Source organism: Trichoplusia ni, chromosome 22, assembly GCF_003590095.1.
Source record: "Trichoplusia ni isolate ovarian cell line Hi5 chromosome 22, tn1, whole genome shotgun sequence".
NCBI classification, from domain to species: Eukaryota; Metazoa; Arthropoda; class Insecta; order Lepidoptera; family Noctuidae; genus Trichoplusia; species Trichoplusia ni.
The window spans coordinates 3,095,149-3,112,588 of NC_039499.1; the positions used below are offsets into that span (position 1 = coordinate 3,095,149).

The following is a 17,440-nucleotide window of genomic DNA, read 5'->3' on the forward strand; positions in this document are numbered from 1 at the left end:
GGAACAAATAGAGAAAAATGTAATCAAGCTTAATTACATTCCCACAGGTCAACAATTGGCAGATGCACTGACAAAGCCGTTGCCTGCAGTGACGTTCCACGAAATGACACAAAATATGGGCTTGCAGTAAAGAGTTATGATTTTTAAACTTATGTTGTGATTTGTCATTGATGTTCCTACTGTTATATTGATTATATTATTATTGATTGTTTTGATGAAATGATCTGATAAGGTTTTACTGGGTTTTCCTTATCCAAGCAACAAATGTTGGATCATAATTATAATTGTATTTTTCCCAGACCTACTTGGAAGATATACAGTTCTGGTTAGGAAGATTGTTATTATACTCCAGATTATTTTTTGAGGGGGCGTGTTGATTTATTCAATTGAGATTGCAAAAAACAATCTTTGTATTGACTAAAGATTGACAGTTCTTAGAATGATACATTCGAGCTGCCATCTTGGTATTTAACTTCAATCAATCTCTAACGCATTCATTCTTTCTTTCTGTCATACTGTGTGGTAGGATCCAGACGTGTTGCTTCCAAGTTTTTTTTTTAAAGAGGAAATATAAAATTGTTTTACGGGTGACTGAGTGTTTTTATTGTCGGCCCCTACCTAAAATTCAATATTTATCTTCTGGACTTCTATAGTTTTCTTTTTTATATTGATAAGAGCCTTTAAGGCTACTAACTTAAGGTCTAAAGTACCATATCTGTTTTAAATGTCGCGATACTTTAACGGTCGACGTATTAATTGATTAATTCATATTTTACCTACATACTATAAATGTAAGTAATTAAATCTTAATTGCTTCTATTGAACTTAATTGACTAATTACCGGAAGAAATGAGGTAGGTATGTATAGTCATAAAAATGAATTTGAGATTTTTATAGGAATTCCACCGATTCTGGGTTAGTGATCACCGAAATCGGTTTTAGAGTTCTATGGGACTACTACAGGTCTCGTTTACGGACGACCCTTAGAGTTTTTCTGCAAGCTGAGAAACGTACCATACACATTAAATAAACAAAAGCAAAAGATCGATATCGACAAAAAAAATTAAGAGAATAAGTTCAGTTTCTGCTGGATTTTGAAGCCAAAAACAATGTTAAGTCAATTCGCAGAAGAATATCTGAAGTAGTGAAATATATATATTATGTTTAGAACGCTTTTTGTGGGGTACATCAGTATCTTACAAACAATGCTTCATTGGAAATCTGGTCAGCTTGTCCAGGATCACGACAAGTTCGACACCCATCAAATTTATGATCATAACAATCTATGATTCATTTTAATTTGGTTTAAAGTAAATAGGATACCGTTTTAAAACTCTGGGTATAGAATCCCAATAAATATGTACACCATTAGCAACTATTAAATACGTAACAGTATTAGTTCATACATTATTTACTTAAAATTTGATCGCTGAATGTTGCGTTCGCAAAACGTTTAACAAATATTTTGTTAAGACCACAGTATCAAAATAACGGTTCTTTTCAGAACATCTCTGTATCTATTAAAAAAGCGATACCAACTTTATTAATTTAATTTATTATTCACTTTTGACTATTGGTTAATTATACGAAGCAAAGCCATCAATTCTTTATCATACAACAAGCGGAAATAATCTAGACATAATTCTTTTATTATTGAAAATTAATAAAAATTCACGGTACATTCTGACTCCGTAACAGGATGGTTATTTAACAGTGTGTCACAGACAAATACACACCTATTTATAGTGTAATATGCTTTTTAAATTACGTAAGTTTATTTTTTATAAAATTTTGTGTTTTAAAAAATACGTTTTGCTTTTGTATAAATAAGTTGTAGTAAGAAGTAGTCTAAGTAGAATATTAACGGAACAGTACACATCGCTTCATCTGAATGTAAAATTGAAGTTTTGAAAGCAAGATGGCGTACTACATTGTGTAGACCGTCTTCTACAATAACTGCAACATTCAGAGCCTGTGCTGGCCGTAGAATTTAAATTTCGAACAAGATTATTGTTTTTAAAGTTTTCTAAGCCGAACTTTTTTAATTAGTGTTGTGGTAAAAATGTTATATTTCTATCTTTTTTCTTTCACGGATTGACTTGATGGGAAAGAGACTTTCTTTTTGAACGCGTACACGGTGACACAGGAATAACATTCAGGGACCTAGATGAAATTTTTTATCTAATATTGTAATCGAATTTTCATTTCAGATTTTTATTGGTTACTAATAATCCTGCCGTTAGTTAGTATATCAGCACTTAGCTATGACGCTTTCTTGAACGACGATAATCTTAACTCAGACTCAGAATCGGGTGCATCAAGCTATGACTGGTTGGATCAAGGACCTTCACTTGCCGACGTCAAGAAAAAAATACTGAGCGTAAACTACAAAGTGCTTCATAATCCAAAATGGCGGACTGGTCGTCTTTATCGTACTGGAGCAAAGAGAATGTATTAGTTAGTTTACCGCGCTTTGAAGATATTTTGAAAATGGAATGGTATGGTTTCTATGTACGAATTTCTCGAAAGATTCGAAAGATTTGATATACCGCCATCTTGTTTGTAAGTTGTATAAAGGATCTATAGTTTGTGAATGTTGAGCATCAAATTAAAGAATAGATTAAACAATAATTATTTTTTTTTCTCATTAAAATATTTTTTTGGTTAAATTCTTTGAATTCTTAGTCAGATAATGATCATTGTTCTGTTTATGAATTAATTCCTCCATCGTCATGTGGACAATAAAACGCTAAAATGCTACTATTTTTTAATAAGCAAAAGTAACATTAAATCAATTATAATTTCTTAAATGGAGATTTTGACATGCACCTATTCAAGTTTGGTTCACTTATCCTTTCATAAAAAAATATAGGCGTTTAATAATCGGTTTACCTGACCAATTAAGAGGGGTGACCGTGCAATCGATGCCATGAACCGATAAATGTCAAGTTCTTTTTACTTTTTTTTATGAAACAGGTGCAACATGCGCGGTATACAGCCTTCTTGTGATATTTTTAATTAATACCAGTTTATTTTTTAAAAGGATAATTTGAGAGGTCTGCGTCCAGCCTGAGTCGGTTCTATGTGGTTGAGTATTTTATTGTTTTGTTTTACAAGAAGTTATTTTCTTATTGTTTTTTTTTTTCGTGTTTCCCAGTAATTAGATGTACGATGGGTTTGTTATTTTATAGATATTATGTTATATTAATATACAATTTTTTTGAACATAAAAACGATTGGAACTAAAACCGTGAACCGTGTTCATAAAAAAACCTTTCCAATATTTTCAACAATTCCTAGAACATACATTTTAAAACATTTAACAGTGTTTATATTTTGGTTTAGTAATAAAATATACAAAATCTGTTCCCATACTCGTCACCGGTGTAATTAGTACATGTGTTTTTTCAGCTTAGTTCCCCTCATAATGTGGACCGTGTGTATTGATAATATACGAAAATGAACCGTACTCCTTTGGAATAAGAGTTATGTCTAACAGTTACTACTAAAAATCGACTTTATAAACAGAAGTATAAATCCACATGTGGTGATAAATATTACTATAGATGTATTTTTTATTTTATGTGTATATTATGCGTCACTTTTAGAATAACTTGAAACTGAAATCGAAAACAATATGATCAAGTATGGACCTTGCTCCGGTTTCTGTCTGCCTATCCGTCTAGTTGTCAGTACAGCCATTTTGGCGGACAGTTAAAGTTTCACAGATTATGTATTTGTGCTGTTAACAAAAGTTAGCCGTTACAGGTGTTGTTGATGTGTGTTTTTATTCTTAAACTTTAATAAGTACATATTTTTTCCCAATAAAGCATATTTATGAGATAATCTACATTCCAATTCTCAATCAGCAGGACTGTAACGGTAAAAAAATATTACTGTCATCTAATTCTTTTCAATTATAAGATTATGAGATCTATTGAGCTGTGGGTCGCTGTTATCTTATATTTTTGAAACGGTTTTCTGGTACAACGCAAAAATTCTCCTTTACTCGTTTAGAATAAGTAAGTCGGAGCCATATATATTGCAGACTGTACCTGCAGTAAATTGTCTATGCATGGAAAATTCATATTTATCCAGTTTATCTCACGTACGATCATAATATAAGTCAAAAGGTATTATATTTGTGGACTTATTCGATAAATATCGCCTCTCGTAGCTCTGGCACAAATAAGAAATAATGGTATTTGGAATTGTGGAATATTTTGAATTAAGAACAGCTTAAGAACGAGGTCTGTGATGAAAAAAAAAACATTTTAAGAATTTCTATAACTTTTTTGAGGATTATGACTTGGTGAAAGCTCTTCTCGAAGCTTCTAAACTTAATCCTATTTATTTTCTTTTAGTTACTGGTCACTAAATGAAGGATCGATTTTAATTTTAATCAACAAATAGTACTACTTGCTCGCATAAAATAAGCGTTTTAACATAAAGGTTAGGGTTTCTTAAAATTTTAGTAAATAATTCTAAGTCCAATTACAATAATAGAGACGCCTACGTCATTTCTTCTCAGGATTGTCAGATAGGAAATCTCGACACCAGCGTTCCAAAAAACAAGACATGTAAAACTGATGATATAACCTAATTACAGAATAAATAATTTCATTTCATTTCAATAAATAAATTCTAGTTCTTGATACCAGGTCAGCTTGCGATCGGCATCGCCGACTATCCCGACCAATTATTATCGTTAGCGCATGCTCGCATAGTTTTCGGTCCTGCCCCTCAACATTCCGCTACCGGGCTGAATTCACAAAGCGAAGCCCTAATTGCTTCTGGAATCTCTGAATATGGCTGTTATGTAATGTTGGGTGTTGGGCTGTTTGTTATGTATTATGGTATACTGGCTTTGGCTCTCGGCTTTGCTTGCCTGGATGTTGGTTATAGCTGCAGAAAGGTAATCTTCCTATCCTTTAACGAAGCCAGATAAAAGCCTATGCGTTATTCTAAGGTGCCACCTGAATACCAAATTTTATCGAACTAAGTCTAGCTGTTTTCGCGTGAAGAAAAATTAAACAAACACGCTCATATATTTGCGCATTTCTGATATAAATCAATAATTGTGTCATATGGATGTATTATGTGCGTTTATTTAGTTTATGAGAAATAAGGAAAAGCTTGGCGTTGAAGGCAATTTCGATAAAAATAAACTTAACCGTACCTAACTGTTAAGATTCTAATGTGAAGATGCCACTTTCCATGAAAGTAGAATCTCTCTCTCACTGTAGGTGTACTTGAAGCTTGAGAAAAACCTAATCAAATGTTTAAAAATGGAACCTAAAAAAATGAAGCTAGGTTGATCTAAACTTTTTTCTATAAAACTTTTTTACGAATATTAGACCTAATTGCTTTCTAACACCGCCAGCTCTCTTGCATTAATTAACCTACGTTAGTTAGCACGTACACACGATTATATCTGTAAACTGTTGAAGTTCACAAGTTTTACAATGAACAGTAACGTTAGCTACTGTCGATGGGAATGGGAACCTTTACATCTCGCTAACAATAATTATCGCTTTCAAGTGTAATCTCTGCTTGTAAAATGTTAACTGTCATAGTTAAAGGTAATTTACTAAAGAGGTCGTAGCTTAGAGGTTTGCATTATAAAGAAAAAGACTTTGAAATAAGTAATGTTCCTTTTTCAAATATTTTCATTTTTGTTATTAGCAGCCAGTAAATTAAAATAATTTAGAACTTTTTACAGTAACAGAGGTTGAAAGGTTTTATAAAATAAATATTATACAATAGGTAAGTATAAAAAACCTCCCCGGCGGGGAATCGAACCCCGGTCTCCCGCGTGACAGGCGGGGATACTTACCACTATACTACCGAGGATACATATGAAGAAGTTGAAATGATTTGTCCGTTACAAAGAAGGCAACGAAATTTCGTATCCCTTAGACCTTAGCTACAGCTCCTCCTAGTACCTGAGCTTTTCGGAACGCTAAAGCTACTGAATCGCTCTGACGTATTAAACTATCTGACAAGTTAAAATAACATTATTTATTAACAAATAACATCTTATGGTTATAGTATTTGTTTTAGGTCAATCCATTCAAGTCACATGCTAAAAGACAATTAGAATCAGGTAATTATAAGATTTAAAGAAACATTTTTTTTTTGATTATGCTGAATACGTTAATTATGCTTAATCTATACTAATATATAAAGCTGAAGAGTTTGTTTGTTTGTTTGAACGCGCTAATCTCAGGAACTACTGGTCCAAATTGAAAAATTGTTTTTGTGTTGAATAGAGCATTCATCGAGGAAGGTTATAGGCTATATACCATCACGCTGCGACTAATAGGAGTGAAGATACAATATAAAATGTGGAAAAAATAGGGCAGGTATAAATCATAACTTACATCTTCTAACCACGCGGACGAAGTTGTGGGCAACAGCTAGTGCTAAATAACCGGGTAATTTAAAACCTAATTATTAAAGCGAATGGTTACTTAGCTTTAAATTCAGTCCCATACATACGAATCACAAACGAGTTAAGAACTTTAAACAAAAACACATCAACACCTATTTAAATATTTAGATGAGCCCCTAATTAAACAACCGATGAATTTTTAATATGTAAATACTTGAAATTAAACGGTAATTAAATTTACGCATTAATTGTGAATGTATGGATTCCTAACTTTATACTAAACGATTAGAATCCATACTAATATTAGGACGCTGAAGAGATTGTTTGTTGGAACACACTGATCCCAAGTACCTTAGTCCTTAGACCTATAGTCAGGTCTAGGTAATTTGAAAAATGTTTTCAGTGTTAGAAAGCCCTTTTGTACATTAAGGCTAAAAGTAGTTTCTTACCTGCTGATGGACCGAGGATAAGATGAGGAAATTCCAAAAAAAATAATACCTATTACAATAGTTGAGGAGAATGTCACTAACAATGAGGATCTAACAATCTGATGATAATGAAGTTTTTTAGCAAACAATTTTTAGGATATAACATATTGATAATTTTAGTCAAGTAAAATACCCCTTAGTAAACAATTACCTATCAATATTTTAGAATTCCACGCTTGTTTAGCATCAGTGTTTAGTAACTCATTTGCATCTATAATGATATCAATAAAAATAACATTCAATTTTTTTTTGGCTTAATCACAGTAATTATGAAAACATTACAATATATTTGCCTAAGAAATAAGGCTTAATTTTAGTTCCCAAGTGATTAAGTATGACTTAATTATAGAACATAAAGGTTTTATCAAAGCCATTTAAAAGTCGTAAGGTATTTACGTTAGCTTAGTAACCGTATATCGATTTCCATTTTTACAATACTTTGGTCACAAGACCAAAAGGCTTTTTATAATAAAGAATTTCACAAAATCCTTACACATGCTAGGCTATAATTCCAAAAGGAAACGAGCTTTAAAATCGTCATAAACAAGAGCTAAGTACTGATACAACCCACAAGCAAGCAGTAATTGGAAAAATATCCACCCGCTAGGTCAACAAAATAGAACAGCTAACGGGAACAAATAAGAAAAGATAAGATTAAAACAATCCAGGGGCCTACCAGAACCTCTTACGCTAATGTCATTGCAATTGGGGAAGCGAGATGAAACGATACACGGCGTAGAGCACCGTCTCTGTCTTTCAACTCCAATATCATTACTAAAAACTGGTCGTGGTAGGTATCCAGCTCAAAAATGGAAGCAGAAAATGATATTTGCGAAGGAACTTTCATATCCGTTGCTGGGGAACTATGGCGGGTGTATTCAACTGTTTTAATTAAAACGGAATGTGATTGCGAAGCGAGTGATGGAACGCAACACGTTTTGCTGAATTACATTAACGTTTTATCCAGATTAGCGGTGGTCCCAACGGGAGAGGATGCGATTGTTTTTTCGCAACATATTTTATTTAAATGTTTCGGATATAAAATTTAAACTCATATATCGTTTACTTTTTAAGGCGTTTTCTTAGTCTACTCAATATAAAAAGTAGTAAATATGGGACTTGAAAACCAGTCTACAAAAATCTTATCAGGTTCCGAATTTTCATGTATTTTTTTAAGGCTAAGTTTTTTAAAAGTGTCGTTTAGGGTTTCCCAAAAATTGAATTCAGATGCACAAAGGCAAATAGAATCAGAACAAGCATTCGTGGATCAAACAATGTCTTGTCTTACGTGGATCGACGTTCTAATCTATCAGCTATTTAAATCCATGTGATCTATTTCCTGGAGTCTCTTACAAACCTAACTTTAAAACGTTTTTGATTACTAACACTTTTCTTTTTGCTAACAGATCTCAGCAGTTGGCTCATCCAGGCTTAGTTTGCTTCACGTGGACGTAACTTGTAATCCGCTCCTAGTCAGCTGTGAGACCTGCCACTGTCAATTTACGTCATCCTACAAATGTAATGTATCAGCCCATGCAGTATGCGATGCGATTTGCAAGATTTAGTTAGTTATCTGCAACTCCTATTTATCAATATCTGTTTACCTTTGTGCTGTGGCAATGTTCTAATCACCATGTTTTTTTAAATACTTGTAAAAGAAAGAATAGGATAATTACATTTCTAATAAACATACCAGAATCCACTAATAATTAAAATCTCGACATTCATAGAAAGGGATAAAAGTATTGCAAATATTTACATACACTTCCTTTTTTATATTAGCATCAACTAAGTAATTAAATAAATAAAAATAACGAAAAGCTATATTATTTACTAAATTCACTTATTGTGAGAATGGTCAAGTCAAGAATTTGAAAAGAACAACTAAGATGATCACACTGTTAGTCAACAAATCAAAAACACTCAAAGATCAAAAATCTGAATCACTCTTTTTGTCAACTCTCAACAAATATACTTAAATTATTCTACATGAGTTATAAATATAAAAGGGGACAAAATAATAAACGTGTCATTGTTAAGTAAGAGTGGCACGCGCCCTTAACAAGGGGTGTGTCGGAAAGGGCGTGGGAATAAAATACATGGGAAAGGGAGACCCTTTGACATTCCAGGGAATATGTCTGTTGCAGATCGATCCGGCCATGGAACATTTCCGATTTCGTATTTTATTTTGGGAGTTTACAGGATTCGTGACATGCGAAAATATTTGCTAGTTGAAAATCATTAGTGGAGTGGAGTACTATTTAAAGGTAATCATCAGGTCAGTCATCAGTTAATCATTAATTATAATCTATTTCGAAAAAAACATGTCCTGTAACAATAAACATTATCTTTTTGGAAAAAATCATTTTTATGCCCAAAAAAGCACTGTTTAACATAGTTACTAATTAATCTTTATATCAAAATTGTATGTGAGTATGATCATTGGTTGGCCGCAACGATTTCTATTATTCCTCCTCATCTATACTTGCTAATAACATCACTGTTTTCAGAACTCGCGTCTCACAATCTCACAACGCTTCGATATTCGCACCAAATAATTATTTGCATACCATAGTCTGAGTTTGCATGTTAAGATCTTTGTTCCGCATTAACACCTTCGTAAGACAAACGAAAGACTGTTTCACACTAATGAACACAAGAATGAAACTTAAAGTTTGTGAACAAGCAAATCTTCACTCCTAACAATTTTGTTTTGCCTTTTCTTTGCAACGAAGATACCAAAATCCTCAAATACCTGTACACTGTAGTAGTAGATTATTAGTAAATGATTGTTTTGCAAAAGATACTGCAATAAATCGGCGTAGTGTAATACCGGGCACAAAAATGTACTAAGTGAAATTGACACAAAAACATTTTTCTTTTTTCAACAAGAATTGTAATTTTCGAAGTCTCTACATTTTGTAGTGTTCTTAAAAAAGTAACAGAAACGACGTTTTTGTTTCTGTCCCAAGTAGTTAGAATATTATCACAGCCGAATTCAGTTTTCAAACCATCATTGGCCGATGACAGTTTTATGGAGTCAATATGAGAATTGGCAGGGAACATTCGAACAATAGATTTGGCTCTTTGTCCATTTGGGCCGAGGGCAGAACGTCGAGCGCCACTCGATTTAATTTACTGGTGTTTAGCGTGGGAATATAAGGGGATGTGTGCTTTCGGATTCATTTATGCGTAATTCGGTGTCAGCTTTGGACGTAATTTGTTTTGCAGCTCCTTGTAATGTCAGTTCAATCGTCTTCTTTTCTTTTATTGGAAAAGCATCTTTATTTTTGGAGATAGGATTATTTTCAGACGAGAATTTTGCCATCTGTTTAATTTTCGGCAAGAAAAAATATTTTCTATAGGGATACTTGTTATTGGGGTTGTATATCTTAACAAGTGTAATAAAGATCGAGGAAAATTATAATGCATTAGCAAATTCACGCCAGATTACTATGGGCCGGGTCGTTTAAACTTAGGCACCGGGCATCTACTAGGCGATTAAGGATAGAAAATGTTATGGTCATCACCATACAATATAACGTCAAGCATTTTTATGTTTCTAGTTCAGCTTTAACTCAGGAAAAGAATCACGGAAATGAAACAAATTCTATGTTTAATATCAATAAAGCTGACGCGCGTTTCCATCAGCTAAGTGGTAACCTTAATACTTTCCCCGTAAATCGCAATGAAATCAAATGGGAATTCATATTTCGTTCGCATGATTATAGCAACACGGCTGGCACGCGCCTGATTAATTAACAAATGAGATAAAAATACTGATAATGTATAATGTACAGGATATTAATTATCCACCCGTTTCCACTGTAGAATATGAACGAAGTTGATTAAAGTTTATTACGAGGTAGTTTAAATTTTGCTGCATAAAAATATCATGAGATTGAATTTGCTTTACTCTTTTGTTTTTGAGGGACTTTAAATCTTGCTCAATATTATATATATACCTTTTTACTTTGCTGGTAAAAATATTTTTTGAGGTATATGCTAAAGTATGTTCGAAAGCAGAGAGTATTCTTGATGTTATTGACATTAAGTATATTGTCGTTTTGATTCCGTAATATGTTTCAGTTCCATTTTCTTTGTTCCTGATTTGCAATATTTATTATATCCTGAAATTCTATTGTATACCACAAATTACAAATTACGGAATGTTTAGTTAGCTTTTGGAAGTACGGGAGAAGAGTGTTTAGAAGGCACTTCAAAGTAAAATATTCACGTTCTAGTCTAGAAATGCAACTGCTTTATTAATGCTGCAATAGTAGAACTGTCTCAACAAAAACACTAACGAAACTAAATAGAAAGTCGTGCAGCTTTCTAGTACCAGTAGTACAGACAAATAAAAGCTTACCAGCCAAAGATTACAGTAAAACCAGCATTTATCTAATTTCACTGTTCATTTCCTGACGCATAACAATCTGGGCTCCCTTGGGCATTATCCCGGCTGCCTGAATGACGGCTCGGAATTGGAGCAGCGCTGCCCGCGGCAAGCCTGCAATCTCATGATACTGGCTAGCGAACGTATTATCTGCTCAGTTTAGGTTTTAAAAGTCGAATTAGAATTAAGATTTTTGCCTGACATGTAAGATAAAAAAATGTGTGTTGTGTTGGTAAATATTTGTCGAAAATATGACTTAAATGGGGTGAATTTGTCCCTAAATTTTGATCTATGATTATACGTATATATTTGGTTAATCTAGGTTCACGGAGGCGTTGAGGTATTAAAGAAAGAGCTTATTGAGGAAGCTAACATGGCATGCATGCTTCAGAGTACTAGATCTTGACCATAAATTATTTTCAGGTTTTAGGAAAACATAAAAATACAATAACAATCCCTAATAATTAATACTTAATACCATCGGTCTTCGGATGCAGTCTAGTCCCGAAGTTAAACCCGAGTACAACTTTGTATTGACTCAGCGAGCGCTCGTCCGCTTTGTGTAACGTGTTCCTCTTTGTTTCAGCTGAAATTTGGGAGAGCGCATAAGATAAGCGGGGCTTTGAATGAATGAATGCATTAAATACTTCTTGCGGTATCTGTTGGCGCGTTGGCGCAGTCCCTGTGAAGTATCATACAGGATAGCGGATTATGCTTTGGAGAAGCTGATAATGCTGTGCTTTTTCGTTTGAGGTTCTTTACAGTGAAGTGCCGATTGATGTTGTTGTGAATGAGAATGAAAAGTTTGAAGTGAGTAATTAATAGATTTATGGCTATAGTACATGTATTGATGGCTTGACATATTATGGAGAGACCTTGTAAGTTTTATAAGAGATCGTAAGTTAACGGACGAAACATTAGAAAGAACATGTGCTCAAAGTAAATTTGAAGTAAGTTATGTATTAAGCGAAATTCGAGAGTGAAAAATTTGAGTTTCTATAAATCATAACAAAATCACCTATTTGTTATTCAACCAGTGGGCTCATACGCCATCTTGTGACTTCGTAATTATTCTGGTTATTATAATATTATGCAGAAACAGATATCCACTTAAAATACATGCGTCCACGTCCAGTGATTAGTTACGGCCAATTAAATTGATTTTGTACCGGTCAATTCAATAATTACGGTCATTACGGAAACAGTTTTTTTCGACATGTATCTGTGACTCGAAGTAATTATAAAATCATGTTTGTAATTTGACATTTTGGTATTTCAAAATTAGTAAGAATGTTTCGAGGTCGTGTAATCGTTTTTTTTATTAAGCTGTAAAATGTTTCACTATTTGTACTAGTACTGTAGAGTTCAAATGAGGCCAGCAAGGACTAACTGATAACGAATAGTAGAATTCATACTAGCTTAATAATTTCTGCTTCGATTCATAATTATTTATTTATTGATAATGGGATGGCCCAATTCGTTTCGGACGTAACCGGAGACCAGAATCATTAGCTGACGTTTCCGCCAGTAGATACGCGGGAAAAAGCTATATAAAATCAATAATCAAATCCATAAGACACGCAATATCATATATTACGTTAAACATTAGTCACTAAAAATTGCGACTTAACCAATCAAAAAGAACTTATTCTGTAAACAATAATAAATGAATAACACTAAAGAATACAACAGTACAAAACCACGTACCACCATACCTTTAAGCAAAACAATAGCTGTTGTAAAAGCGAGACGGAGTACTAAATGGAGTATAGCGGCATCTCTCTTCCACAGCTATGCTATCATTTTTCTTAGAGATAGAGAGAGATAGTAGTATCTTTGAAACGCTGAAGTGATTCGAATATAACCTTATTTCCGCGTCAGTACCCCGATCACGTGCGAATGCGGACTTGTTTCTGGCCAGTGTAGCCTCTAATGCATTCTAAATATTGAGATCATATTCTCGTATTGAGAACTTTATATGAAATTCATGATTTATTGTCGAGATCGAGTTGTGCAGGTTTATTTGCTATTGCAGTTTGAATTTCATAGACTAATGTGTTGCTATAAATCATAGTTTTGTTGAGGAAATTGGAGAGCTTTTTAGATACAGTTATGGGATTGTTCTAGGGTTGTGTGTTTACTAGTCTACAAGTTTTAAGAATTCACAGTAATTGAATATATGTATGTATTGTAGAAAGCGGGGAAGGGCGAATCAGTGAATCAGCGAATCACCAATTTATTTTTCTCACAAACCCCTATTGCCGCGACTCGGACTTATATTTAACCTATTTTTAAACACAGGACCTTATGTATTCATTTACGTTGTTCCACGTCCAGTAATATATATTTGTAAGAATATCCTTTGAATATTTACTGCAGATACCCTCATTAATTTGCAACTGAAGACCGCGGCGAGAGCACTGGACTAGCCGCTTTATATTTTTAACCAGTCTCCTAAGATCTCTTTAGTTAAAAGTTCTTGCTCTTTTATTATGGAGTGCTGCACTGTCGAGGGGGGGAGGGGAGGTCTAGTTAATCTGGTCGTGTTTAACTAATGATGGTAGTGAAAGATGAGGGCTATTTGTTAGGGGCTGGCTGTATAACTCTAAAGCCTGTGTCACACTTAGTTTCGCGTGTCACTAAGCCCGGACGGCCATTAATCGTTGAATGTCAACAAATATACCACTACGTAGAAGTTTATTGGTAAGTGATTATAGGTCAAGCAGGGTAGCGGGACTTGCACGGTCGGATTCCCGGATGAAAAAGATATTTTTCTTTTGTTTATTTCAAATGAGTATTCAATGACTTGGAATGAGGATAAGACTTCTGTGTACATTTATGTTTGCAATTGACTTTATGTGCAAAGGTCTTAATTCATATTATATATAAAAAATGTTATAGTTACAACAAAAATACATCATCAAACAGAATATGCAAATAGACAACGGTAAGGATTCGTTTTACTATTTGAGTATGAACTTTAACTTTATTAAGGGTTAATAAATAAAATTACAGTTTCAAACTATAATACATTATTACACAAATTGTATTTCCTAAAACAAAATAAAAAAGATATAAACTACAATAGTTATTATGAAAGTCAGAGCTAAACAAAACAAAAACGAAACGCCTCATAAATAACAACTACCAATATAGAAATGTGAAAAGTAATCGTCATTTCCTGTTTCATGTGATTTATAACAATGTCATGGGGTCCCTATAATTGTTACACGTGATAAAAACGTCTGCTCTTACATATTACCATTTAACATATTATAACATGGACGCTTTTGTTTCCTTTTTCTTAAAAAAAGAGTTTTTTAATCCTTTTGTCGCTCGGTGTTTTACAAAATTAATTATTCAAGTTACATGCACAAAGACACCCACACTCAGAACAAGTATTCATAGATTAGTTTAATACGCGATTTCCACGTAATTTATCTGGAGTATGTTGGTCTATTTAGATAAATTGACCATCAGTTTTTTTGTATTCATAAAACAAGGTTACAGATTCAGATTCAGATATTTATTTGTAAAAGATAGGTGCAATTCATATACAGGTCTTATAAAACAAATGGAACGCTAAATCGAATCGACGAATCACAATATTGTGAGTGTTTGAAGGGTTACAACGCTTTGCCATACACCTACACAGAAACGCGGATGAAGTAGCACAGTGGTTCATTTTTGGTCAGTAGGATTCTGACACTACCCCGAGAGACCAGGTGTCCATGAGGATTCCTCCGTCTTGCAAAAAAAGGTTACAGTGTTGTGAAGTATTATTCAATATCCGTAAAACACTTTCTCTTCAATTAATAACGACAACATTCACTAATTAATTCGGATATTAATATTTCTTTCGGATATTCATTAACCATAATTAGTGACGTAACCAGCGGGTAAATATTTATGACACATAAAAAAATGTTTACAGTTTATTTATATGCTTATTCGGATACAATGTTCATTATTATGTTAATTTGATTACGTGTTTGTTTATTTTTCTCTTTTTTATACTGTTCGGTTTGTTTTTCTCTTGTATAAGTACGATCAACGACAGAAGTCATTTGCCGCAATCAAATTGACAAAGTATTCTTCAGTGCCATATGGAATATGGACTGTAACAACTGTTACATACCTTAACGCAATAAGATTTTGAAAACAATTAGAATCAATAAATTTCTATCTTGCTATTAGGGTACAAAATAGGCTTGACAACTGACAATGATATGATATACTGACAGATGATATTGAAAAATACAGTGTTATTGTTAATCTGATTGTATTAAATAATTCCTGAAGGTCTTTCAAGACCTGTTGGAGTATTTGCTGTTGTCGAACTTCACTCCAGTAGGTTCTCTAGCGTCGTATATTGCACCTTCTCTTTTCTTTTCCCGGAATAATATTCCTTGAAGACATTGGCGTAGGGCCTTTGTAACCGACTGTACAGCTCGTAAATTGGTCATTCAAAGATAGTTGTAAAGTAAATGGTCACAATCATTACTATTTTAGTGGTGACCGCTAGCTGTGAAGGTTCAATTCATGTTTTATAGCCAAGCGACCGAGCAAAGAGGTTTGAATGCACGGTGCAAGGAGCGTTCACAATAAAATAAGTAACATTTTACGATTTTGTATTGTTCTCTATTGTCTTTTGTTATTGTTTGTTGATTTAAATGTTTATGATTTTTAAGCAATTGTTTTATTTAAATCCTTAAGTAGTTAATGTTTCACATTTATAATGTTGTTCATGAACAGTGAACTGTGATGGTGTATCTGTCATGGCATCTTTCACAGTAATGTATAGATACAATTATCTGTACTTGCAGTGAAACAACATATCATAGCATCAGCGGTATTGTTAAAAAAGTTCTAATATTACGGTATTCTTATTTTAGAGACGGTTCACTTCATATATGTTTTCAACAACCTTTTTTTATATAGAAGACCGTTTCCGACTACTTGTGTCACGGGGTTTGTCAAGTCACATGCACAAAACAACCAGTCCTAGAAGAAACATTCGTGGAACACCAAAATGCAGGGAACTAACCCACGACACTGTGACCTATTAATACCCTAGGCTCCGTGCAGTCAATAGCTATGAAGAATCTTACACAATAAAGAACTTCAACCAAGGTATGGTCTGCAAATATCCTCATTGTGTCACAACCCTAATCACGACTTGTGTTCAATTGTTCGAAACGGTGTTCGTACGACAAGTTAATACAAAGCATTGTTTATGTACCATTTAGAACATACAAAAATTAACCTTATTCACATGGAGTAAAGATAATTTTATTTTGTGAATGATGTGTGATTGCTTGAAGTTTCATGGTTTACCTTCATTTTTATTGTCACCTTAGAACATTAATTAACCGCTTATATATGTTGTTTAATTATTTACTTGTATTCCAAAGTTTTATTTTATTGAGATTTAGTGCAATAAAATCTTCAATTGTCTTTATTCTTAGACATTTCTATGCAGTTTCTAGTTTGGTTAAGTTAAGCTTTCTAACTCATAATAACTTGACCGAGTTTCTAGAGAGCTTTGATTAAAGGTGTTAATAAACTACATGTCTTACTAGTTCTAATACTAAAGTTAATTGATACTTTTCAAGCAAGCGTGGACTGATAAGTATTTGAAAAAAAGGTTTTTTTTATGCAAGGATTATATTTTACACGTTTACCGCGAAGCAATTAGGTCACACATTCTTACTTTATAGGATAAAAAAACCAAATAAGTAAGAATTTCAAACATTGACATTCCCAAATGAATTTATACATAGCTTTCTTTAATCAACACTACAATAACAGGGATATTTAAAACGCTCATGGAATGTGATACCTAATTAATACCCGATATTAACGAAGGTAAAACTGAAGGTTTTATACCGGTTCGAAGTATACTAAAATATGTAAAGTTCTAAACAGCGGGTTTCTTACCTCAGGGGGCCTTTCATACCATTTAAAATAAGACTGTCGCAAGTGTACAAGCGAGATAGCAATAGTCGGCGTAGAGCGCTCTCTTGCTCCCACAACAGCGGCAACTTTACTTTGAAAGGTGGTATCCGGCCGTCAGGTGTTAGATTTTATGATCGTTTTTATAAGTAATCAAACGAAAAGTAAATATTAATGCATTTATTTATGTATTATGTCAACATGGCT

General features: G+C 33.4%; 1 non-coding gene across 1 annotated transcript; it reads right to left on the bottom strand.

Moving 5' to 3' along the window:
* Positions 1 to 5,781: 5,781 nt before the first annotated feature.
* Trnad-guc lies at positions 5,782 to 5,853 on the bottom strand. Its single transcript has one exon. It is a non-coding gene; the product is annotated as a tRNA-Asp (tRNA).
* Positions 5,854 to 17,440: the final 11,587 nt, after the last annotated feature.